The 26,022-nt window shown below is 37.2% G+C and overlaps 1 protein-coding gene across 12 annotated transcripts in view; it reads right to left on the bottom strand.

The window, feature by feature from the left end:
• Positions 1–26,022, bottom strand: part of LOC138930621 (uncharacterized) — a 371,542-nt gene that overhangs the window by 214,568 nt on the left and 130,952 nt on the right. For 5 of the 12 annotated variants that reach the window (XR_011446255.1, XR_011446260.1, XR_011446259.1 and 2 more), the window contains one exon: positions 23,701–23,849. The exons of 4 other annotated variants lie outside the window; for them this stretch is intronic. The gene's annotated coding sequence lies outside the window, so the exon portion shown is untranslated. Of the gene's footprint in view, positions 1–22,543; positions 23,082–23,700; positions 23,850–26,022 lie in introns of those variants that run through there. 3 more of the 12 variants (XR_011446262.1, XR_011446258.1, XM_070291125.1) reach the window with 2 other exon arrangements.

Below are 26,022 nucleotides of genomic sequence, written 5' to 3'. Positions count from 1 at the left end.
TCTGTTGATTTCCCTGTTTCTCCTCAAGATTCCAGTGGGCTTGGTCATATACATTCTTGGAAGATCAAGAGAATGCATTACTCTAATACAACTTTCTTGGGGAAATGGATTATTCATGAAAACGAAGTGAAGTGAAGTGAAGTCGCTAAGTTGTGTCCAACTCTTTGCGATTCCATGGACTATAGCATACTGTGCTCCTCCGTCCACGGGATTTTCCAGGCAAGAGTACTGGAGTGGGTTACCATTTCCTTCTCCAGAGGATTTTCCTGGCCCAGGGATTGAATCCAGGTCTCCTGCACTGTAGGGGGACGCTTTACCATCTGAGCCAAAGAGAAGACCTTTTATAGGATTAATTGATTTGAAAAGGAAATTTACCTCAAAGCCATGTTAGCTGGGATCACAGAAAGTGTTATATTTCTAAGAAGAAATTATTTGGCTGCTTTTCACCCAGTCTTTATTTTCCTCTTCAAACAAAGCTATATATTAACTGTAGCCTTGATATATCATTTTTATTGTATGAATCACTGGGTAAAATGTCTAAACTTCAGAGATATTAGAGGGAATATTTATTCTTCAATGCTGTAATTTCCCTAAGGAGGGACTAAACCTTTAGGCCTCTTGCCTTACCTCTTAGTCCTCTCCACTGAGATGTAGTGAGTTTCCTGATAGGTGGGTTATAGCCATTGTTCCAAAATTATATTAGTAGGCTGATAATCTAAATCTGTAAGCATTCTCCTTCCCTCTTCACACAAGACCAGTGTATGGAAGCACCACTAGGTAAATGGTATCTTCTGCAGAACCAAATTGACCCTCAGGTGAGCAGTGCTAAGACTGGAGAGAGAGGTGGATGCTAAGCCACTGTCTCAAATATAACTTAGCAATAAACATGATAGTTTGATCTCTATCTTCTGGCCATTGTATGTACTGTTCAACTGGTTATGAATGTTGGTGAATAAAAAATGCATCTTTTTTTCAGCTAGACATCTGAAACTGTATTCACACAAATGAAATCAAGCCTGATTCCTTTTCTGCATATAAATTTCAGGTGAGACAGAGTATATAATATAAAAGTCTCATGTAGGTTTATAAGTATGCTAGAGTGATTTCAAAAAGAAGTATGTATTTGAGAGTAACATAACACTGAATGTAAATTCCCCTTTGCGACTTTCTGCCTTCATGACTTGGGACAAATTAACTAACCTCTCTAGTTTACTCATTTGTAAAAATGAGAATAATAGTAATAACTCAGTGTTTTTGCAAAACTGTGTTTATGAATGCCTGGTACATGATAAACTCAACAAATGCTGCTTCTATAGGAATATTATTTTCTTAGCATCATTAATACCATTATTTGAGGGGAAGCCCTCTCTGGGTTCTCACAATCCCCTCATGACTAAGGTACATGCATGCCTAATGCTCTGTGCAAACCCAGTTAGACAGCTTAGCTCTGAAAAGAAGCAGAAAACAGTGCCTATAGCTAACATGATGCCCCATATTTCAAAAAGATTTCTGTGCTCTTTTAGAATCAGGAAAGTAAAGCTATTATGGTTCTACATTGAAGAGGCCCCTGCCTCCATCTGTGTAATTTCTTTACAGATAAAAATTGAAAAGGAGACAGGTTAAAAAAAAAGGATGTTATCTGTGCTTTTCCAAGGACAACTCTGTCTGACTCCAGAGGCTATGCCTTAAATCCTACCTTGCCTCCTTCCAGTATCTTCCCAGACAAAGAAGCTTCTGATTATATATATATATATATATATATATATATATATATATATATATATGTTTTAGGAAATATTTTTCTGGGTTCAAAATGTGGTAAGACCTCAGCTCCCCTGAAGATTAGGTGTCTGAAAATCTCAGTCTACTGTAATAGCACATATCTTAGAAGCCATCCAAACAAAGTGAAACCATATATAAAATCAAAGGTGTAGCCTTTAAATATCCACCAAGGAATAGACAGATGAAAGAAGTACGAGAGACCTAAATATTTCAGTCAGTATATGATGGTTAGTCAATTCATTATGTATTTAATTGTATGAAAAGAGTAGTCCATTGGTTATTTTACAAAATAGCAGCCTAAGACAGCTCGTGGAAATGAAGTCAAGAAAATAACAGAGAAGCAGTTAAAGGAAGAATATAGAAAAGATAGGTATAGTGACAGTGACCTGAAGCAGTTGGGAGGTGGAGTAGCAAAAAGCAACATATATCAGAAAGAAGATAGCTAACAATGAAGAGACAAAAGACAAACTTGATTTGAAGAGTAGTTAGGAGTAGGACAATAACTGAGAGTCCCTTATACCTCATCAATATCATCTTAGATGTGAAAAGCAGGTAAATGCATCCCAGGACCTCAATACAGCCTCTTAAGACCAACAGTACTACAGGCACAAGCTGAGCTATGTTGGAATAAGCAATAAGCTTTGACCAATACCACATGCACAAACAACATGGCAGAAGCAGGGCAGCATGGAAATCATCCATGCTCCTTTCACTGAAGGGCAAAGAGCAGAATTGCAAACAATTACAAGGAAAAAAATGGCAAAACAACCAAGGACTAAAAGCACAGAAAAGGAGTACAGATCTGAACAACATTTATAAGAAGATATAATATTTACGGAGTATTTCCTAGGTGTAAGTACACCATTAAATGTTTTATTACAGTGTATTAGTTAATGCAGTAACCCTGCAAGTTATTATACCCACTTTACAGATAAAGAAACTGAATTGTAGAAAAGTTAGGTAACATAGATTTAGTTCTATCTGACTCTTTAGTTCACAATCTCAAATGGAATATTGTGTCTTCTCAGTGTCTTCCCCAGGAGTAGTGTTTGATTTTTAAAATAGATCTTGAATCATTAAAACATTGGATGTTGAAAGTAGAAGATCTAGGCCTTGTACTGCATGAATGGTTCTTAAAGACCTCTTAATTTTGTCCCAGTGCTCGTTGAGAAGGTGAAAGATTTTTATTAGGCAATATATTTGACCTAATTGTGTGACTTTTCAGAAGGATGACTTTGACATTTCAAAGTGAGAGGGAGCATTAAAAGGCTAAATATAGTTGGTATTTTTTTTTAAAGACAGGAATTTATGATGCTGTAAAAGAAATTAATTTTTTCCAGGAAAAAGCCTTTTGAAAATTATGTGAATATATTATATATTTGCAATGCTGATAAAATTGAACAGTTTTGGAAATAGTTGCTAACTTTTAGTTTTTAAAGTGCCTGTCAAGAATCATTTCCACACACATCCATAACTCCCTCTACACACAGGTATATACACACACACAAACACACGGACACATGTGCATGCATGCACTTGCACACAATACAATTTATCTTTTAAGCACAACAAAAACATACTATGGATTATTCCTTATACTGGTCTGAATCAGAGCTTTGTTGGAAGTGAAGTGTGTTGGATAGAGATTGCACAGACCAGTTGGAGATACAGAGAAGCCCTGGCAAAAATAATTTACAATATGGTGGTAGGGAATTGGGAATACTATTGAAAACAGGCAGTAGTCAAAGATTCGAGGAAGGTAACTTTCCATCTTAGACAAGTGTATCAGTAAATGATGGGCTTTGGGACTCGAAAACTGCACTTATGAAAAAAGACCCCATCTTCAGGAAGGACCCTGGGAGAGCAAACTGGGATACTGTTCATCGGGATCCCACTTACAGAGGGTTGGAACCTAAATTTAAAATCCAGGCAAAGTTTTTACAGTGAAATGGGTTAGAAATTTTTAAACTACCATCTTATATATTCCAAACATGAGCAAATGATTAAATATATTGAGGATTATGAGAGTTAAGTTTCTTACTGTTGGGGGAGTTACATATATGGAAAGGAGGATACAAAATGTACCCTGCTTTGCTTAAATGGAATTGAAAGTACCATTATGGGAGACATATATATATATGAGAGAGAGAAATATACTCTGGTACAAAGATATATTTCATAGCTCAATCTGCTGAAATAATCTAAAAGAAATGAAGCATCAATAATAATGAGCACCTCTCAAGTCCAGATCTTGGTTTCTAAATATTATTCTCCAATAAAAGGAACCTGGGCTCCTTTGTTGATTCCAGGGAAGGAACAGATTAAATACAACATGTACCTAAGAACATGATTTGAAATCAGGAAACAAGAAAGTACTTAAAGAATAATGGGGACATGTGAAAAAGAGGAGACAGCTCAAAGGAACAATTCAAGTGAAAGTGTTAGTCACTACTCAGTCCTGTCCAACTCTTTGCAACCCCATGGATTGTAGCCCACCAGATTCCTCCTCTGTCCATGGGATTTTCTAGACAAGAATATTGGACTGGATTGTCATTTCCTTCTCCAGAGGATCATCCCCACACAGGGACTGAATCCAGGTCTCCTACACTGGAGGCAGATTCTTTACCATCTGAGCTACGAAGGAAGCCCAAAAGAACAATATGAGCATTCAAATAAATTTGCATACTAACAGCAATGGATTATATTCCACTGAATAAAATAGGAATCCATGAGCCCATATGGTTATACATAAATAGAAGGCGGGTGAAGGGAAGTATGTTCTTACAGCAGAAAACCCAATGGGTGAAATTTTGATGAGAAACAGAATCTGTAAATCCAGCCATAAAATGACCTCCCTTCAAATTATTCCTACAAATTATAAAAGATCTTCATGACCCAGACAATCACGATGGCGTGATCACCCACCTAGAGCCAAACATCCTGGAATGTGAAGTCAAGTGGGTCTTAGGAAGCATCACTATGAACAAACCTAGTGGAGGTGATGGAATTACAATTGAGCTATTTCACATCCTGAAAGATGATGCTGTGAAAGTGCTGCACTCAATATGGAGCAATTATGGAAAACTCAGCAGTGGCCACAGGACTGGAAAAAGTCAGTTTTCATTCCAAGCCCAAAGAAAGGCAATGGCAAAGAATGCTCAAACTACCACACAATTGCATTCATCTCACACACTAGTAAAGTAATGCTTAAAATCCTCAAAGTGTGGCTTCAGCAATACATGAATCATGAACTTCCAGATGTTCAAGCTGGTTTTAGAAAAGGCAGAGGAACCAGAGATCAAATTGCCAACATCTGCTGGATCATCAAAAAAGCAAGAGAGTTTCAGAAAAATATTTATTTCTGCATTATTGACTATACCAAAGCCTTTGACTGTGTGGATCACAATAAAATGTGGAAAATTCTGAAAGAGATGGGAATACCAGACCACCTAACCTGCCTCTTGAGAAATCTGTATGCAGGTCAGGAAGCAACAGTGAGAACTGGACATGGAACAACAGACTGGTTCCAAAGAGGAAAAGGAGTACGTCAAGGCTGTATATTGTCACCTTGCTTATTTAGCTTCTGTGCAGAGTACATCATGAGCAACACTGGGCTGGAAGAAGCACAAGCTGGAATCAAGATTGCTGGGAGAAATATCAGTAACCTCAGACATGCAGATGACACCACCCTTATGGCAGAAAGTGAAGAAGAACTAAACAGCCTCTTGATGAGAGTGAAAGAGGAGAGTGAAAAGTTGGCTTAAAGCTCAACATTCAGAAAACTAAGATCATGGCATCCAGTCCCATCATTTCATGGCAAATAGATGGAGAAACAGTAGACACAGTGTCAGACTTTATTTTTTTGGGCTCCAAAATCACTGCAGATGGTGATTGCAGCCATGAAATTAAAAGATGCTTACTTCTTGGAAGGAAAGTTATGACCAACCTAGACAGCATATTAAAATGCAGAGACATTACTTTGCCAACAAAGGTTCATCTAGTCAAGGCTATTGTTTTTCCAGTGTTCATGTATGGATGTGAGAGTTGGAATATAGAGTCCCTTGGACTGCAAGGAAATTCAGCCAGTCCATCCTAAAGGAAATCATTCCTAGGTGTTCATTGGAAAGACTGATGTTGAAGCTGAAACTCCAATACTTTGGTCACCTGATGCAAAGAGCTGATTCGTTTGAAAAGATCCTGATGCTGTGAAAGATTGAAGGCAGGAGGAGAAGAGAACTACAGAGAATGAGATGGTTGGATGGCATCACTGACTCAATGGACATGGGTTTGGGTGGACTCTGGGAGTTGGTGATGGACAGGGAGGCCTGGTGTGTTGCGGTTCTTGGTGTCACAAATAGTTGGACACAACTGAGCGATTGAACGGAACTCAACAATTATTTATTAATTACAGTGCTACAGGAGAGAAAACTAATAGATACCACCTTAAATAAGGCTCCCAATATTACACCCTGAGAAGGATACCGTATCATTTATGAGGTATTCCTGTCAAAATATTCATAACCAGAATCTCTGCATAAGGAATCACTATTGAGCAATATTCTTTAAAGTACCTATCCTGTACACTTGAAAAATATCAAAGCCTAAAAAACAGAAGGGACTGTTCTTAATGAAAGGATATTAAAGAGAAATGACTAATAAATTCAATAATTGATACAAGATTGGATTCTGGACCAGGAAAAAGTACTACACAAGACATTATTGGGGTAACTGATGAGATTTGAATATTGACTATGGGTTAGATAACAGTTGCATATAAACGTTAAATTTCCTGATTTTGACAACTACCACCATGTAATAGAAGACTCTTGTTTCTAGAAAATACATGCAGAAGTATTTAGGGAAAAATGTAGGCATGGATGTATACAGGTCACCCTCTCTCAAAAATGCATAAATACATACACTCATATACATATATATATAAAGAGAGACAGAAGGAAAATATAAAAAGTTGGTGAAACTGAGTATAAGATAGATGAGAGTTCCTAGTTCTATTCTTGCAACTTTTCTGCAAATATTAATTTTTACAAAATGAATATTTAAAACAACAAAAACCCTCAGAAAAGGTGCTTGAGATACCATCCTGGGGATTGAGTGCTTTTGAACATCCAGTGAGTGAAAGCATTGAACATAGAATCTAGGTAGGAGCCCAGGCATGCAAGGGATAATGAAGAAACCACTGGTTAACAAAGAGTAAGGCAAAAAGTCAGGTGAAAAACCAGAGTCAAAAGAGAAACAGCTGCACAGCTAACTCAGGTAAATTCCTATTGTAAGGCTATATGAAGTTCATCTGTTTACTGACAGGTTTAGTCAAAGATTCTGTGTGGCCCTGCAATGCTAAGGAGGCTACATGGGCTGGGAACAAAGTATATGATTAGATTTAGATTTAATCTGCATAGGGACAGTTCTATGCAGCTGCACCATGTAACATCCTGATACAGCTAGAACCAATTTCAATATAGCTCTTTACAACTTAATTCTGTAAGCTCCCAAGAAGGAAAATTTGCATGGATAGAAAGACTTTCTTTTGTCTTGTCCTATTATTTCTTTTGTTCTTCCAAATCAGAAGATGAGAAAATAGCTACCTTTACACTCTTGGTTCTCAAACAAAGCTGCACTTTGAAATCACCTGGAGAAGCTTTAAAATTATCAACACCAGTGCCACATATTCAGAGTTTCTATTTCATCAGTGAGGGTGGGGGTCTCAATATGAGCAATTATTAAAAATGTCTTCATTTGATTATAACTTGCAGTCAGGGTTGTCAACTACAAGCCTAGACACTGCTTCTCAAAGTGTCATTTCTGGACCATCTGTATCATAATTATCTGGGGTATTTATAACAAATGCAAAAGTACACATCCCACCCCACACTTACTAAATCACGATTTGGGGTGAGGTATTTTTTAGAACATTTCAAAGGGACCATTTTATTCTCTATGTTCACTATGTTTGAGAACCACAGCTCTCGATTTCTAAATAGCTCACTTAAGAAAAAAAAAAAAGAAAGAAACAAAAAAAGCAAGACTAGCTCTCCAGGGAATATTTCTTTTTCTACTTATCTGTTTCCAGAATGCTACCTCGCTGATCATATAAAACTATGTGATTTTCAGAATATGATATGTGACAGATGGAATTTCTTGGGGAAGTTGATGCATTATGCAGAAATGATACAAGGCCTTCATTCTGATTTTAACAAAATTATAGACATTGTAATATATATTTGGGATTCAATTATAAGAAAAATATCACATAAGACATGGAGAACACTAAAGTGTGGTGTCTCATCAGCAGGAGTGCTGTCACCTAATATTAATTATGAACTAATAGTGGTGATGAATGATTGGTCACTCTTGAGGTATACCCTCCAGCAGAGCATAATTTCACAAATTCTTGAAACAGTGATGGCTAACTTGCCTATATCTTGGTAGCAAATAAAGCAAAGAAGAAAACTACATAGGAGCAGATGAAGATAAAACCCTGACTTGTTTTGTAAAGTATAAAGAAGTGAGAGATAGTGTTCTGAATCCTGTGGCCAATTCAAGAAGAAATAAAGATGATTTTCTGGAGAATAAGAAAATCATTTATTTTAGCATTTAATCCACTTATTAATTGTGCATAATGATAGGCATATCATATTATTCAGAACATTCATTTGTGATACCTCTATATAGAGAAATAAGAGAAGAAAATAAGATGAAAATTCATGTCAGGGTATTTTTCTAGGAAGGAAGTCCCAAAATACTTCTAAAGTCATTACACTACCAAAAGTGTTAACAAAACTATATTTTCAGGACTGAAACGATGATTCTGAGTCACTAATAAAAGATTAAATGACAGCATGACACACTTAATGAAGTAGGGGGGAAAATGCATCACATTTTTGAAAACTTCTAAATGAAATCTGTTAAAATTCTGGCACTGAGAAAGTTAATTTTTGCCATATGGAAATACAGGATATCTTGTCCTCTGTTGTTCTTCAGATATAATTTTATAAACTGTGTGAAGAGAACAGACTGGGATTAGCTGTCCTCACTATTACTAAGTGATTGCATTCCCTTTGCTTCATTTGGATTCATGAATGTGTCCTAAGAAACCAACTATTTAACTCATTTATGCACCAAAGAGTTAAGCAATATATGAAGACATTAACATTCTCCTCAAGGGTTGCAGTTCCACATAACTCCATCTGGAAACTGTCACAAAGAAAAATGAACAAGTTTGTAATCATTATCTTTAGATTTCTATTACCATAAATGTATTTCTCTTTTATTTAATTCTATGTCATGATTACAAGTTTTAGTCTATAAAATGAGAGGTAAACCTGGATTTATTCTGTGAAATTAGAATGGAACTTATAGTAACACAAACACATTTTAATTTACCACAGTTATAATTAGCAAAATTTTATTCTATGCTACTGAACACCACTATTTCATTTCAGTTAACACATTTTTTCACAAAGCTGGGTAGATAGATGATCATTTCTACTATATGCATTATCTATATTTGCAAAGATTTTAAATAAAACTATGTACATGACATTGTACAGGAGACAGGAATCAAGACCATCCCCAAGAAAAAGAAATGCAAAAAAGCAAAATGACTGTCTGAGGAGGACTTACAAATAGCTGTGGAAAGAAGGGAAGTGAAAAACAAAGCAGAAAAAGGAAAGATATACCCATTTGAATGCAGAGTTCCAAAGAATAGCAAGGAGAGATAAGAAAGCCTTCCTCAGCGATCAATGCAAAGAAATAGAGGAAAACAACAGAATGGGAATCACTAGAGATCTCTTCAAGAAAATTAGAGATACCAAGGGAAAATTTTATGCAAAGATGGGCTCAATAAAGGACACAAATGATCTGGACCTAACAGAAGCAGAAGATATTAAGAAGAGGTGGCAAGAATACACAGAAGAACTGTACAAAAAAAGATCTTCATGACACAGATAATCACGATGTTGTGATCAGTCACCTAGAGCCAGACATCCTGGAATGTGAAGTCAAGTGGGCCTTAGGAAGCATCACTATGAATAAAGCTTTTGTAGGAGGTGATGGAATTCCAGTTGAGCTATTTTAAATCCTGAAAGATGATGCTGTGAGAGTGTTGTACTCAATACGCCAGCAAATTTGGAAAACTCAGCAGTGGCCATAGGACTGGAAAAGGTCAGTTTTCATTCCAAGCCCAAAGAAAGGCAATGGCAAAGAATGCTCAAACTACCACACAATTGCACTCAACTCACAAGCTAGTAAAGAAATGTTTAAAATTCTCCAAGCCAGGCTTCAGCAATACGTGAACCCTGAACTTCCACATGCTCAAGATGGTTTTAGAAAAGGCAGAGGAACCAGAGATCAAATTGCCAACATCCCCTGGATCATGTAAAAAGCAAGAGAGTTCCAGAAAAACATCTATTTCTGCTTTCTTGACTATGCCAAAGCCTTTGACTGTGTGGATCACAACAAACTGTGGAAAATTCTGAAAGAGATGGGAGTACCAGACCACCTAACCTGCCTCTTGAGAAATCTGTATGCAGGTCAGGAAGCAACATTTAGAACTGGACATGGAACAACAGACTGGTTCCAAATAAGAAAAGGAGTACGTCAAGGCTGTATATTGTCACCCTGCTTATTTAACTTCTATGCAGAGTACATCTTGAGCAATACTGGGCTGGAGGAAGCAAAGCTGGAATCAAGATTGCTGGGATAAATATCAATAACCTCAGATATGCAGATGACACCACCCTTGTAGTAGAAAGCAAAGAAGAACTAAAGAGCTTCTTGAAAAAATTGAAAGAGGAGAGGGAAAAAGTTGGCTTAAAGTTCAACATTCAGAAAACTAAGATCATGTCATCCAGTTCCATCATTTCATGGCAAATAGATGTGGAAACGGTGGACACAGTGTGCGACTTTATTTTTCTTGTCTCCAAAATCCCTGCCGATGGTGATTACAGCCATGAAATTAAGAGACACTCCTTTGAAGGAAAGTTATGACCAACCTAGACAGCATATTAAAAAGCAGAGACATTAATTTGTCACAAAGGTCCATCTAGGCAAGTCTATGATTTTTCCTGTAGTCATGTATGGATGTGAGAGTTGGACTATAAGGAAAGCTGAGCTCAGAAGAATTGATGCTTTTGAACAGTGGTGTTGGAAAAGACTCTCGAGAGTCCCTTGGACTGCAAGCAGATCCAACCAGTCCATCCTAAAGGAGATCAGTCCTGGGTGTTCATTGGAAGGGCTGATGTTGAAGCTGAAACTCAATATTTTGGCGACCTGATGCAAAGAACTGACTCATTTGAAAAGACCCTGATGCTGGGAAAGATTTAGGGCAGGAGGAGAAGGTGACAACAAAGGATGAGATGGTTGGATGGCATCACTGACTCAATGGACATGGGCTTGTGTGGACTCTGGGCTTTGGTGATGGACAGGGAAGCCTGGAGTGCTGCAGTTCATGGGTTCACAAAGAGTTGGCTATGACTGAGCGACTGAACTCAACTGAATTGAGCTCATGTGCATGTAGTTGTACACGTTTGTAAAAGTCTAATGGTTATTCAGCAATAGGCAAAAAATTTAGATTCAAGCATTCATGGAATGGAAAACCAGTGACTAATTAGGGAAAAAAAAAAGCAGGAGTAACTTCAAATGAGGAGAATGCTCTACTCCACAACTTTCTTCACATTATTTCAATCAAGTGTTGGTTATTCTGCAGAACCAAGGCTAGACCATTAGTATGCAGAACACTACAAACATTCTTAAAAATTTGATTATGGTCAAAATATCTGGAACATTTTCAAGGAAGAGAAAGTCCAGCACCTTTAAGAACATTTCTATAAATGTTTGTAACAAAGGGAATTCTATAAATGCAGGGAAGCAATTCATTATCTCTACCAGATGCTAACAATCTGGTTTAATCAATAATCAGCTAGTTTGTTTATTCCCTTTCCAAATCAGAAGATCACTTTTCATTCATTCAGCTAGTAATTTGTAAGCTCCTACTATGTGCCTGTACTAGGCTAGGTACTGGGAATACAGTCTTGAGCAAGGTGGGAGGAGGAGTTAAGAGTCATCTGAGAAACATAACCTGCGTGGACAATTGTTCAGTTCAGTTCAGTTCAGTTCATTTCAGTCGGTCAGTCGTGCCCGACTCTGCGACCCCATGAATCACAGCACGCCAGGCCTCCCTGTCCATCACCATCTCCCGGAGCTCACTTAGACTCATGTCCATCGAGTCCGTGACGCCATCCAGCCATCTCATGCTCGGCCGTCCCCTTCTCCTCCTGCTCCCAATCTCTCCCAGCATCAGAGTCTTTCCCAATGAGTCAACTCTTCGCATGAGGTGGCCAAAGTACTGGAGTTTCAGCCTCAGCATCATTCCTTCCAAAGAAATCCCAGGGTTGATCTCCTTCAGAATGGACTGGTTGGATCTCCTTGCAGTCCAAGGGACTCTCAAGAGTCTCCTCCAACACCACAGTTCAAAAGCATCAATTCTTCAGCGCTCAGCTTTCTTCACAGTCCAACTCTCACATCCATACATGACCACTGGAAAAATCACAGCCTTGACTAGATGGGCCTTTGTTGGCAAAGTAAAGTCTCTGCTTTTCAATATGCTATATAGGTTGGTCATAACTTTTCTTCCAAGGAGTAAGCGTCTTTTAATTTCATGGCTGCAGTCACCATCTGGCAATGGCACCCCACTCCAGTACTCTTGCCTGGAAAATCCAATGGGCGGAGGAGCCTGGTAGGCTGTAGTCCATGGGGTTGTGAAGAGTCAGACACGACTGAGCGACTTCACTTTCACTTTTCACTTTCATGCATTGGAGAAGGAAATGGCAACCCACTCCAATGTTCTTGCCTGGAGAATCCCAGGGACGGAGGAGCCTGGTGGGATGACGTCTATGGGGTTGCACAGAGTCAGACATGACTGAAGTGACATAGCAGTAGCAAAAAATAAAGTCTGACACTGTTTCCACTATTTCCCCATCTATTCCACATGAAGTGATGGGACCAGATGACATGATCTTCATTTTTTGAATGTTGAGCTTTAAGCCAACTTTTTCACTCTCCTCTTTCACTTCCATCAAGAGGCTTTTTAGTTCCTTTTCACTTTCTGCCATAAGGGTGGCATCATCTGCATATCTGAGGTTATTGATATTTCTCCCAGCAATCTTGATTCCAGCTTGTGCTTCTTCCAGCCCAGTGTTGCTCATGATGTACTCTGCACAGAAGCTAAATAAGCAAGGTGACAATATACAGCCTTGACGTACTCCTTTTCCTATTTGGAACCAGTGTGTTGTTCCATGTCCAGTTCGAACTGTTGCTTCCTGACCTGCATATAGGTTTCTCAAGAGCCTGGTCAGGTGGTCTGGTATCCCCATCTCTTTAAGAAATTTCCACATTTTATTGTGATCCACACAAAGGCTTTGGCATAGTTAATAAAGCAGAAATAGATGTGGTTTTTTTTTTTTTTTTTTTTTTTGGAACTCTCTTGCCTTTTCCACGATCCAGCGGATGTTGGCAACTTGATCTCTGGTTCCTCTGCCTTTTCTAAAACCAGCTTGAACATCAGGAAGTTCACGGTTCACATATTGCTGAAGCCTGGCTTGGAGAATTTTGAGCATTACTTTACTAGTGTGTGAGATGAGTGCAATTGTGTGGTAGTTTGAGCTTTCTTTGGCATTGCCTTTCTTTGGGATTGCAATGAAAACTAACCTATTCCAGTCCTGTGGCCACTGCTGAGTTTTCCAAATTTGCTGGCATATTGAGTGCAGCACTTTCACAACATCATCTTTCAAGATTTGAAATAGCTCAACTGGAATTCCATCACCTCCACTAGCTTTGTTTGTAGTGATGTTTCCTAAGACCCACTTGACTTCACATTCCAGGATGTCTGGCTCTAAGTGAGTGATCACACCATCGTGATTATCTTGTTCTTGAAGATTTTTTTGTACAGTTCTTCTTTGTATGTTTGCCACCTCTTCTTAATATCTTCTGCTTTTGTTAGGTCCAGACCATTTCTGTCCTTTATCGAGCCCATCTTTGAATGAAAAGTTCCCTTGGCATCTCTAATTTTCTTGAAGAGATCTCTATTCTTTCCCATTTTTTTGTTTTCCTCTATTTCTTTGCTTTGATTGCTGAGGAAGCCTTTCTTATCTCTTCTTGTTATTCTTTGGAACTCTGCATTCAGATGCTTATATCTTTCCTTTTCTCCTTTGCTTTTCGCTTCTCTTCTTTTCACAGCTATTTATAAGTCCTCCCCAGACAGCCATTTTGCTTTTTTCATTTCTTTTCCATGGGGATGGTCTTGATCCCTGTCTCCTGTACAATGTCATGAACCTCAGTCCATAGTTCATCAGACACTCTATCTATCAGATCTAGATAATTTTAAATAAGTTATAAAATTATTATTTAAGGCTATCTCCATTAAAAACCAAATATCTCTCTAACATTAGAATTATTTTCCTTTTTACAGAAGGGAAGTCTAAAAATATTAATGATCAATGGCATGATATATATATATATATATATATATAAAATATGTATTTCAAATAAATATATGTTTATTCCATAGGCACTTTATCTGTGAAAATACATGAAATTTCAACACAAGGCAAAGTTCAAATTATAATCAGAATTATCAAAATTCAAGCTCATCATTCATTTGAAATGTCCAGGTGTTTTACTCAGGACAGGCTCAGGGATCTTTCTATGGCTCAGTGGTCAAGAATCTGCTGCCAATGCAGGAGACTCAAGAGACACAGTTTCAGTCTCTGCAATGGGAAGATTCCCTGGAGTAGTAAATGGCAACTTACTCCAATATTCTTACCTGGAGAATTCCGTGGACAGAGGAGCCTGGTGGGCTACAGACCATGGGGTTGCTAAGTATTGGACACAACTGAGTGACTGGGTGTGCACATACACAAGTATTTTACATGTGTGTTACTTGCTCAGTCATGTCGATTCTTTGTGACCACATGGACTGTAGCCTGCCAGGCTCCTCTGTCCATGGAATTTTCCATGCAAGAATACTGGAGCAGGTTGCCATTTCCTCCTCCAGGGGACCTTCCTGACTCAGGGATCAAACCTGGGTCTTCTGCACTGCAAGCAGATTCTTTACCACCTGAGCCACGAGGGAAGACTTGCCCCATATTTTACACATAGGATATGTTATTTTTCTGATACTTTTTTTCAGAGAGCAAAATTAAATTGGAATCTGTTCTTTGTTGTTGTTGTTGTTTTAATCACATGGTGATTGTAACCGCAACCATAAAAATTGTTATTCATTTGACTTTTTAATCTCGCCAACTTGCATACATTTGAGGCCCCTATAAGGCTCTCTGATCAGGTTCTGAATAAATTGAAAAATAAAGCATAGGAGAAGGAAGTAGAGAACCAGAATATCACCTATATTGTTAATGGAGTATAAGCTGAAGGACATACCCTTACTTCTGTTAATCAAGTAGACTTAATACACCCTGACGTCAGACAGGCAAATTCACCAATTCACAGCAATGGAAATCAGTGTCACTGAACCAGGACAGCCCCCTTTCCTGTAAGGGGCAGAACACAATGTCTCCCTATCGGCAGGCCTTTACTCAAAAAGGAAAAGCACGGAGCTTAGCCAAGCATGCTAGTTGTCTACCAATCACACAAGGCATTCTGTATCACTTGGAGCAGAATGATTAAAGGGAGTATAGAATTACAAGGAGTGTGTCTAGAAAATTCTCTCCTCTTCAAATCCAACGAAGCTGGAAAAAGTCATCATTCCCTTCTAACACAAACTGCAAGCTTTGACTCAAGTCTTGTTAACGGTGCTTTGTCTTTCTTTATACTTCACTCTGTCATCACTCGTTTCTGTTCTTTTACCATTTTTCCATGTTCCCATTCTATTTGCCACTGGGGCGAATAGAGATCTGTCCCTCTTTTGGCTCAAGTGTATAAGGTGATGGAAGGCCCTTAATGGACAACCTTGATAGATGAAATCATATAGGCTCCTCAGTCTTTAACAAAACAGTCATAGAATTGAATAGGGGAAAGCCCTGGTAGCAAAATGTGGTGGGAAATATAATATTTTGGTGAGAAATAGAAGAAGGTTCATCCAGCAGGAACCATAAGAGTAAATCCTGATAGTGATTGTAGTATTTTACTAGAGTTGTAAAATTGAGTACTCAATAACTGTAGTATTTTGTACATGTTAAAAAAAAATGCGTTGACTCTGTCCTAGAGAGTGCTTAACACTCATGAGTTAAACCTTGTGGCCAATAAAAAAAAATATAAGGTTCTCCCAATCAAAAACAGCTGTAGCATCTATAAACTAACTTAGGTTAAAACATATAGAATCAATATAAAGAGTTCTCATTTGTAGCCATATTCAGCTTATACAGATAAATATAATATAATAAATGAATTTTAAAATGCCATTTTAAACAAGTCATTCTGAAGACATTTTCTATATTTCAAATTCACTGATGTGGGTAAAATGTCCAATCCTCCAGAGATAAAAAAGCAGAGAGAAAAACTAAACAAAACACAACTTTTCACACTTTTATTCTGTCATCAAGCAGCAACTCTCTTTCAATAGTCCTTACTATTCTGTACTAGGAGACCTTTTGGAAATACTATCTTACAAGCCATGGCTTTATGGACATTTGTCATGTGCTAATACTCTCTTTCTCTGGAAAAGTAGATGGACTGGATAAACTGTCAATAACAGGGCTACATAAATAAGCTGTTTCACTCACAATTGATAGCTTAATATTATAATCATGAGAGAAAAAAAAAACAAACATGGTATTTAAAATCGTAATATCTTGTTCTCTGTTCTGAGAATAGTTGCACATTTCTACTTTGTAATATTTCTCTTTGACACCAGAGGAAGCCCCAAGTGAGAAAGAGGATGTTAGTACCTAACATCACGTCAATTAACTTGTGCACAAAAAAAGAAAGATTAACTTGCTTCGTAGGAAGTACTGACTAGGTTCATTTCAAAAATAATCCTTTGCCTGCCAACCTAAGACAGAGTTGGGTATAGCAGAGGAGCCTTTAGTGTTTGAACTTCTAAGTAATTCAAAGAAAGATAAATTATTAGAAAAAAACTGAGAAACCAGAACTGATATTACCTTATTAATACTCATTATTACCTTGAGTAAAAAAATTAAAGAGCTATTTAAAACAAAAAACTCATTTGATTCATATCTGCCTCTTAGAGGTTTAATTTTATCACTCTCTGCCTTATAAGTAAAAGAGTGAATTAATTTAACTTAGGGTTTGGCAAAGAGAAGCAAATTTCCCCTCAAACACTCCTTTTCCATGTTCAACATCTTACTCTAACCTACTTACACTGCATGTATCTAGTTTTAACTTACATGTATTCTGTAGAATATACATAACTGCCCTGTAAAGTGTATAAACAAGTTGTTCTTTTAACTCATTTATTACTGATGGAGATACTTCTACTGTTTGCCCATAGGCTTCCTGACTAGAAGTGTGATTTCTGGTACCACAGTCATAATGGAATTGCATTAATAAAACCATCTGGACAGCCAAGAAATTTGTCCTATATTTCATTCTTTTGGAATTCACTTGTCTGTTTCTTCATAGAACCATTAATAAAAATTTTCATTGCCCCCAAACTATATTAATTACATGGTTGTGTTTATTTTTTAATGTTCCATTCCATTTTGTTGAACAATTTGGAAGCTTAGATATTCTTAAACAAATATAACTTTCTAAAACTTTAAGAACACATGCTGAATGGGTCTGTTATTTCTAAAGTATCTTGTCTTTACTAGCAAGTCTCTACTTTTGCTAAATCATACTTACTCTCAGTCCTAAACTTTAGATCTTTCAACATTATCTAAAGTAGATTGGTTTGCCTAATGGCTATCTTACACTCCAGTAAATAAATGTGATGTGATTTTAGTTTACATAAGTCTCTTCTCACTAAATTTATGCAAGGAATGTGCATTAAGTTACTGGGTTAAAAGATGTTAGCAATGGAGTCGAGCTAGAGAACATAAATGATATTCTAACTTAGTTTGAATTTCCAGTCACTTAGGTTAGGTTGGTATTTGCCTAACAAAGCGGGAGGAACATTTTTAGAGAGGCTTCCTAAGAACAATATGTTAATGTATGAAATGTTGCAATATTATCTATTAAAAATGTGCACTTTTTAAAAAATACTTTTGAAATATGTCTTGGTCATCTATAATTTATTATTCATATTTCTGTTCTCAATAATAATCAAAATAGTTAAAATATTTCTTGAATATTTATGTGCTAAGGACAGTAATTTACATGTGTTTTACAGAAGCCTCACAATTGTCCTATAAAGTGAGACTCATTAATATCCCCATTGTTTGGTTGACAGCTTAGAGATATAGAAAGACAGTGACTTGGCTAAATTCACAGCTAATAAGCAACAGTCAAGTTTCTAACCCAGATGATGTGACTATGTAACTCTACTCCAAAACTTGCACTTTACGCATTATGCTGTCTCCTTTCCTGGCTCTATATCTGTGCGTGTGCATGCATGCGTGTATGTGTATGTACGAGCATGGATGCATGCTCACATACATATGTAAACCAAGTTTCAAAGATAATGTGATAATAAATATGTTATGCCTTTCTTTTCTCATGCTAAAGCAAAATAAAATTCCTAGTTAATATAGCATACTGGTTAAAAGTACAGATTGGATAGCTGAGGTTTGAATCCCACTTCCTACATCTTTTACCTTCACTTACATTGTTATATTACTTAACCTCACTAAGCCTCCATTTCCTCAACTCTAATACAGTAACAATGAGAAGAATGTTTATCTCATGAAGCTATGTTGAGGAAAAGTAATATCAAGCATAGGAAAGAAACAGTTTTAAAAGAACCTTGGTATACCAGGTACTGTCCTAGGCACTTAGGTTCTAATTGAGTCCTCTTAGCAATCTTATAAAATAGTCATCAATATCTTTTTACAAATGAGGAAACTAAAGTTCAGAGAAAAGTGAATTACTCAAGGCTAAAAAGTAGTAAGTGGCAAATCTAGGATTGGAATCCAACCCAGACCTGTTGGTCACAAAGTCCAAGCACTGTCCCATGATACCACTTTGTTTCTCACGTGGAGGGAAATGAATCTTGGTAGGAAAGATGAAGTGACAGAGGCCAGTTTGATGAAATTCACAATTTTGCTGAGGACTGGATCTGTTTCTATTTCTATTTCTTGATGTATTTGAGGGCAATGTGTATTGAATAAATGCTCATTGTCCACCAAGTTTATTTTCTTGTCTGCCCTAGCTATCAACGAACCATTTATACAATAGCCTCTGCAACAAAAAATTTGATCTAATGGAGGAATAGGCATTTTTTCATTCTTTTATCAGACATTTACCAAGCCACTTCTCTGTGCCAAACATAGTGTTAGGTACCAAGTATAGAGAACTTAAAAAAAAAAAAAAACCCTCCTGAAAAAAAAGAAAAAGGTCCTACCCTCCAACAGCTACTTGCATTAGGACATGTGGGGCAGAAGTAGACAAAGAGAAGCCATTTACACATAAGATGCTTCTTTTCTTTCTTGCTCCCAGAGCAGAATGGTACCTCTGAAGATTAGCAGCATGAAAGAAGCCAGCTAAAATGGTCACCCCAATTTATCTCAATTCAAGTTTCCAAGGAAGTAATCTCCCAAGATCCGATGCCTAAAGAATTGGGAATATAGAACCATATGAGATCTTAACATTCTGTCATGTTTTTCCAAAACTGAATAAAATTTCCTCCTTTTAACTGTGCCATCATATAAGGAAATGGAGTAATTTTAGAAGTTTAAGAGGGTTAAACACTTAATTATTTAAATTGTTTTAATTTTTTTTCCTTCTCATGCCAGTTTTCCCAAATGAACAGAAATAAAGGAGCTATTTCAAAAGCCATGCCAAAAAGAGAGAGAGAGAGTGTTCTCTTACAGCCAATAGATCACACGACCAAAATCACAAAGTGGTTTTTAAGCTAAGGCTACTTTTCTATCAGTATTCCTCGTGAGTGAGGGTTTTTGTTTTTTTTTTTAAGTGCTGGGTTATATAAGCAGCAAGCTGCCTGAATCCACAGCGTGAGGTATGTTTTGTTCTGATTCTTTTCTGTTAAATGACATTTTCACTAAGAATATAGGCAAATTTCAAAGATATGTGGCACATGCCATCCTATTGATTATATATTTCTTCAAAATAACGTGAAACAAATCAACAAAGTGACTGGATAAAGGATGATTATAGGTAAATAAATTTGTGGAAAAGAAAAGAATATAGGGTATAAATGGGGATAAATGTGATTCTAGAAAAACTCTTGTCTCTAAGTATTAAGGAAGGAAAAGATGTCCTATATAAATGTCCTATGTAAAAAATGTCCTATGTAAATTAACATCTTTTCCTGCTTAAATCTCTTATCTTGCAAATCACTTTGAATGTCAGACTCGCCAATGCCAAGATCATCTTTGACTCTGTGTGTGTGTGTGTGTGTGTGTGTGTGTGTCTATCTGTGTTCATTTGACAGTCCCACATTTTCAATAGCCCAGTATTCCAAATTGCTGAAACTCCATACAGAGCTCTAAATGATATAATCCTGTGTAGAAATTTAAATCACCCACGGTATAGGGAATTTCACTACTGACAAGTACTACTGTTAATTTCTGAAAGAAAATGCACATTTCCTCATATCTTAGAATGTTTCTCCAGAAGAAAATATTTTTGCCTTATCTACCTAAGAAACGAATAAGGTTTAAATACAGAAATCACCTTTTTACTTCCGAATTTTCCTTACTTATATTATCTTCCTTAACAATTTGTGGTGTTATTGTTTTTCTTTGGGGGTTAATTCATCTTCCTTATGTTATAGTGCCACCTATTGATGAATAATAAATATTGCCGATTTTAGAACTTAAGATATAAATATGCCTAAAAATGGCACCCCACTCCAGTACTCTTGCCTGGAAAATCCCACGGACGGGGGAGCCTGATAGGCTGCAGTCCATGGGGTCGCGAACAGTCAGACACGACTGAGCGACTTCACTTTCACTTTTCACTTTCATGCATTGGAGAAGGAAATGGCAACCCACTCCAGTGTTCTTGCCTGGAGAATCCCAGGGACGAAGGAGCCTGGTGGGCTGCCATCTCCAGGGTCGCACAGAGTCGGACACGACTGAAGTGACTTAGCAGTAGCAGCAGCAAAGCTCACTTAACCTCCTAGTGAAGTTCCATAGATAGCAGAAAGATCCATACTTTTGCCCTTAGAATTCTTTATCTCTAGGGGAAAAAAAGCAATATTTAATCGTTTACTTTTACAATATTTTCTCATTCTGAGTATTTGATTTGTGTGTTCTTGGCAGCAGTAAGTTCTAAGTCCATTTCCCAAGATCTGGGAATCACAATAAAAAGCAAAATGGGTTATTTGGACTTTTATATTGAGTCTGGTTATTTAAAGGAAGAATGGGCAAGACTTCTTTCTTCTCCACACATAAAGAGAAAGCTTCAGTAGGGCAACGATGTCCTTCCCAAGAAAACAGAAAATGAGGTCTCATTTGTGAAGACCCACATCTGATAAATTTAACATATAGCCTGGTGTGAACCTGAAGGAGTGGATGGAGGGGCTACCAAGTGGTGATTTTAGAGATTCTCTTCTAAAACTGTCTGTAGCTCTCATGTCTGTAGAGGTAACTCTTTTACTTCCAATCTGAGTGCAGGACTGGACCCACTCCTGGTCCTGGGCAATATGAATGTGCATTTCTTGGGTTTTCTCCCTTTCAGTAGGATTGTGAGATACAGATTAAATAGGAACAATTTAGAGGAACTACTTCTTATCACCAGATGGGGATAAGGGCTTCATAAATAGGCCCTTAACTGATTTCAAATCAGTCAATGAAGCCTGAATTTCTCTTTTGCGGGGACGGGGAAGAGAGTGTCAGTCAGTTAGTCTGCTTCAGGATTCTTCACATCTATGCCAAGCATCCTATCTAAATTGAGAATAAGTTGGGAAATAGGATACATTGCATGTAGCAGGAATTTCTGAGTCTCAGAACTCTAGAAACATCCCTTTTATTTATAAACCTGCTCCTTTTTATCACCTCATCCTTTCCCAATGCCATTAATTACACTTCTTTTATGAGAAATTAATAATGAATACTCTAAATCAACAGGAATCTTTAAAGTTCTTTAAAAAGCAAGCAATGTGACACACATATCCAAATATTTCTCTTGTTCTCTAGTATTGAATCACGTCAGAGACGAACTATTTGATGATAAACAACCAAAAGAATTTATATGATGTCTTCAGAAGGCTGAGAGCATAGAACAATTTTAATAACTCAGTGCCACCATTAAAGTTGTTCATTACATGGAAACTAGAAAACACCAGCACACTGGGGAGACATGCTTAACTTTTAGCAAAAGGAGTATATCTTAAAAGGAATTCCCTTCCATTTTCAATCTCTAATAGTAAAAGAAACATCCTTATTTCATTTTGATACAGACTTTCCCTGAGTGTTGATCCACCAGATGGTTTCTAAAGACCCAGGAAACAAAGCCTCTATAGATTTTCATGAGGAAAGCATTCTTTAAAGAACAAACAACCCAGGAGATGTACCAAGGCAATCATTCAACACAGCATCCTAATATCTCTGCAGAAGAAACAGAATGTTTTCACTATTTAAAGTGCATCCCAAGATTAGGAGATACAATGATCTAAGCCACTCAAAAGTGTAAGAGTTAAAGATAAGAGTTATATTTTTAGAAAATTTTATTCAAAGTTTTCTTTCTGATTCACTGAACATTTTCTCAAAAGCACTGAGCAAGAACTTCAATAGTATTAGGAGAAACAGACGTTAACACTTCATTTATCACTAAAAACTAGGATTACTTGCATTCATTTAAGAAGGGTGGGAAAAGGACAAACTTATTTCTCAGACCTGAAAGTGAGATAGTTCACTAAAGACTCTAGGGGACAGTGTGTTGTGTGAGGCAACAACTAAGGTAGATGGCATTTATTAAGCACTTACTATGCTTTATACAATGTGCTAAAAGCCTCTTATTCTAATCACACAGGAAGGTACTATTATATTAGTTCCATGTACCATGTAATTTGCCCAAGGTCACTCCTCAAATAACTGGCAAAGCTGATACTCAAATCCAGATTAGACTAACTGCAAATCAATATGCTATACTACCTCATTATATAAAGGTAAGCAGAAGGTCCTACGGATGAACAATTCTGGGAAGGTTTGCAAGACTTCATAGAGGAGATGGTCATCAGCTGAGACCTAAAGGACAAACAGGGGTTAATTAAGAAAGTGGGAACAGGAAGACTGTACCAGGATAAAAGAAGATAAGGCCTAGAGTAAAGGAAAAAATAACACTTAAGAACTGTGAATAATTTCCTATGGCTGAAGCACAGTGCTTGAGGTGGGTAGTGAGAGGAAATCATGATAAAAAGATTAAGAGATCATGGAGGACATTATTTGCCAAATTAGAGAATCTGGAATTTATCATGAAGGCAACAGCCGGACCCATGTTAAACAAGAAAGTGACATGATCAGATTTGTGTTTTTTTCAGTGTTCACTCTGGAGCAAGAAAACAAAATAGATGGGAGAGGTTGAGACTAGAAATTAAAACAGTTAGGAGGCTGCTTTAGTTTTTCATGAAAGAAATTATGGTGAACAGAACTAAAGCAAGTGCTGAGGAAATGAGAGAGAAACAGATTTGAGAGATACTTGGCAAGTAGAAATGACAGGACTTGGAGACTAGATGTGGGAGACAAAGGACAGGGAGGAGTCAAGTATGACTTCTAGGTTCTGGCACAGATACCTGGTGGATTAAAAAAAAAAAAACAAACAAACAGACTGAGAGAAAGGTTTTGGAGATTATGGGTTTATACATACCTGCTGCAATTGTCTCCAATAGGCTGTTTTCAGCCTTTTAAAAGATCCCATGGGGAAACTACAAATTCTCCTCTAGACTCTGAATTCTGAAACAGCTTCTTCATTTGATTAATATTTCCAGGGTGCATTTAGGCATCTGATGTTAGGCACTGGGGGAGGATAACAGAAGAAGCATAAGCTATGATATCTCCCCTCTAACACTTTGTTGAGAAGTTAAAAATATAAACTTAAAAATAAATGAACTTATAGAAATGACTGCCAGAATAAGTGACTATATAGCAAAATCACCTGACACTTTTATAGTTTCATAGTATAGTAGTATGTATATTAATCTGGATAGGCTAGTTGACACTGTGACATAACCTATTACTAGTCTACAGCAAATCTAGGCGACTCTCCAGAACAGATATCCTCAACAAGATGACTAGAATTCTAGAATGTTTCAGTATTAGGGTACTGCTTCCTCCCTGGCAGAGCAGGTCAGGAGGTCGACTTCAAGGTGGCAGTGGTGGTGTGGGCAACAGTAGGGAACTATGATTTGCCTCTATGCCCAGAGGTGGAAGACAACCAAATATTGCTTAACAGTTATATCTACAACACTGTATCAAGCACTAAACTAAGTTCTTTGTAAATATTAATTTTGTGTGCGCCTACATAGTCGCTCAGTCATGTCCATCTCTATGACTCCATGGACTACAACCCTCCAGGCTCCTCTGTCCATGGGATTTCCCAGGCAAGAATACTGGAGTGGGTTGCCATTTCCTCCTCCAGGGAATCTTCCTAACCCAGGGATCAAATCCATGTCTCCTGCAGTTCCAGCATTAGCAGGGGGATTCTTTAACACTGAGCCAGTTGGGAATCTCAATATTAAGTTTAAATCCCCTCAATGAGTTAGGCACCATTGTTTGCCCTGTTTAACAGATACAGTAACAGTCATAACAAGATTAATGAAGTGCTCCAAAGTCAAAAAGCTTATAAATGACAGACTTGGGATTTGAAACTTGGGTACACAGACTCTGCAGTTCTGTCTCTTAAGCGTTCTGCTACACTGATTCACATGACAACTCTTCTGCTTACTCAAGAGGTAGAAGAGATCAACACAGGAAACTGTGTGTCTTAACTTGGACTTGTAAATTAGAAGGATGTGTTTAGAAGAGGGTGAGAAGAATGGCATCTTTGAAACAGGGCATCGGTATTGAGAAGCAATGGAAAATAAGATTGTTGAACATCAAATTCATCTGAATGTAATTCAGAACAGTGCTGGAGTCCATGCAGAGAACCTACATGAAGAGCTGCCTCACATGCAAACAGTGTGATGAAATTATATACCCTGTCCACACCAAATACACATGTGCACACACACACACACATTCTACAGTCCTGAAGTGACAAAACCACCATTAGAAGTTTGTTCCTTTGCTCATCAGTTAATAGACATTGAGTCCCTCTATGTACCAGATACCATGCTTCAGTTCTAGTAACTAAGTTAGAAATACCCTGCTGATAAGTGACAACATGGCAAGCAACAGCAAAAAGAAAAAAGCATAGTCCCTTCGCTTGTAATCTAGCTATTATCCTTTCTCAGTAATAGTCATTTGGCCACATGGAACAGAATATCATTCTGTGTACTTTAGGCAAAAGGAATTTTTTTTTTAAGAGAGGATAACAGGAGAATGGAGATCTAATCTTAGAAAAAACTCGGAGACAAACTGCAGAAACAATCTGGTCAGTGCCTCATCACTGTTAAGAGTAAATGAATGTCAACTGATTTTCATTTCTGTTACCCTCTATTAAACTTTTACTTCCAATAGTAGAGCTTCTGACTTGTCCAGCTTGGGTTATAGCCATCCTTTATTTAGCAAAAGAGGGGCCCAACTAAATTACCACCAAACTGTATCCTGTAGTGAAGAGGTAATTCCTCTAAAAGAAATTGTGTTACATTTAAGAAGAGTGAATGGATGTTCTCTATCCAAAAATCAACTAATGTTTTATCAAAACTTGTTAAATTCAGACCTATGAGTGACAAAATTTATTTCATCAACATATCCTTAACAACAAAGGAAAGTAAATTACTCTCTACAGTAATTTAAGTGGTTTAGTTTAAAATAGACAGACATAAGGATATGGGCCAACACAAACAAATACACATACATGTGTAGAGACATTTCTTATCTTTAAAATCCATAAAGATTTTCCATTCTACTTTATAAACTATATATCTTTATATTAATAAAAATTTTAAGAGGTAAACAACTATGATGCTTATAATAATATCTAATACTTACTGAGCTCTTAATCTTTAATTGAACATATACATATTTT

The sequence above is a fragment of the Ovis canadensis genome, chromosome X (assembly GCF_042477335.2).
Source record: "Ovis canadensis isolate MfBH-ARS-UI-01 breed Bighorn chromosome X, ARS-UI_OviCan_v2, whole genome shotgun sequence".
Taxonomy (NCBI): domain Eukaryota; kingdom Metazoa; phylum Chordata; class Mammalia; order Artiodactyla; family Bovidae; genus Ovis; species Ovis canadensis.
Note: the sequence above shows the minus strand (reverse complement) of the source record. Positions and strands in the feature narration are given on the sequence as shown.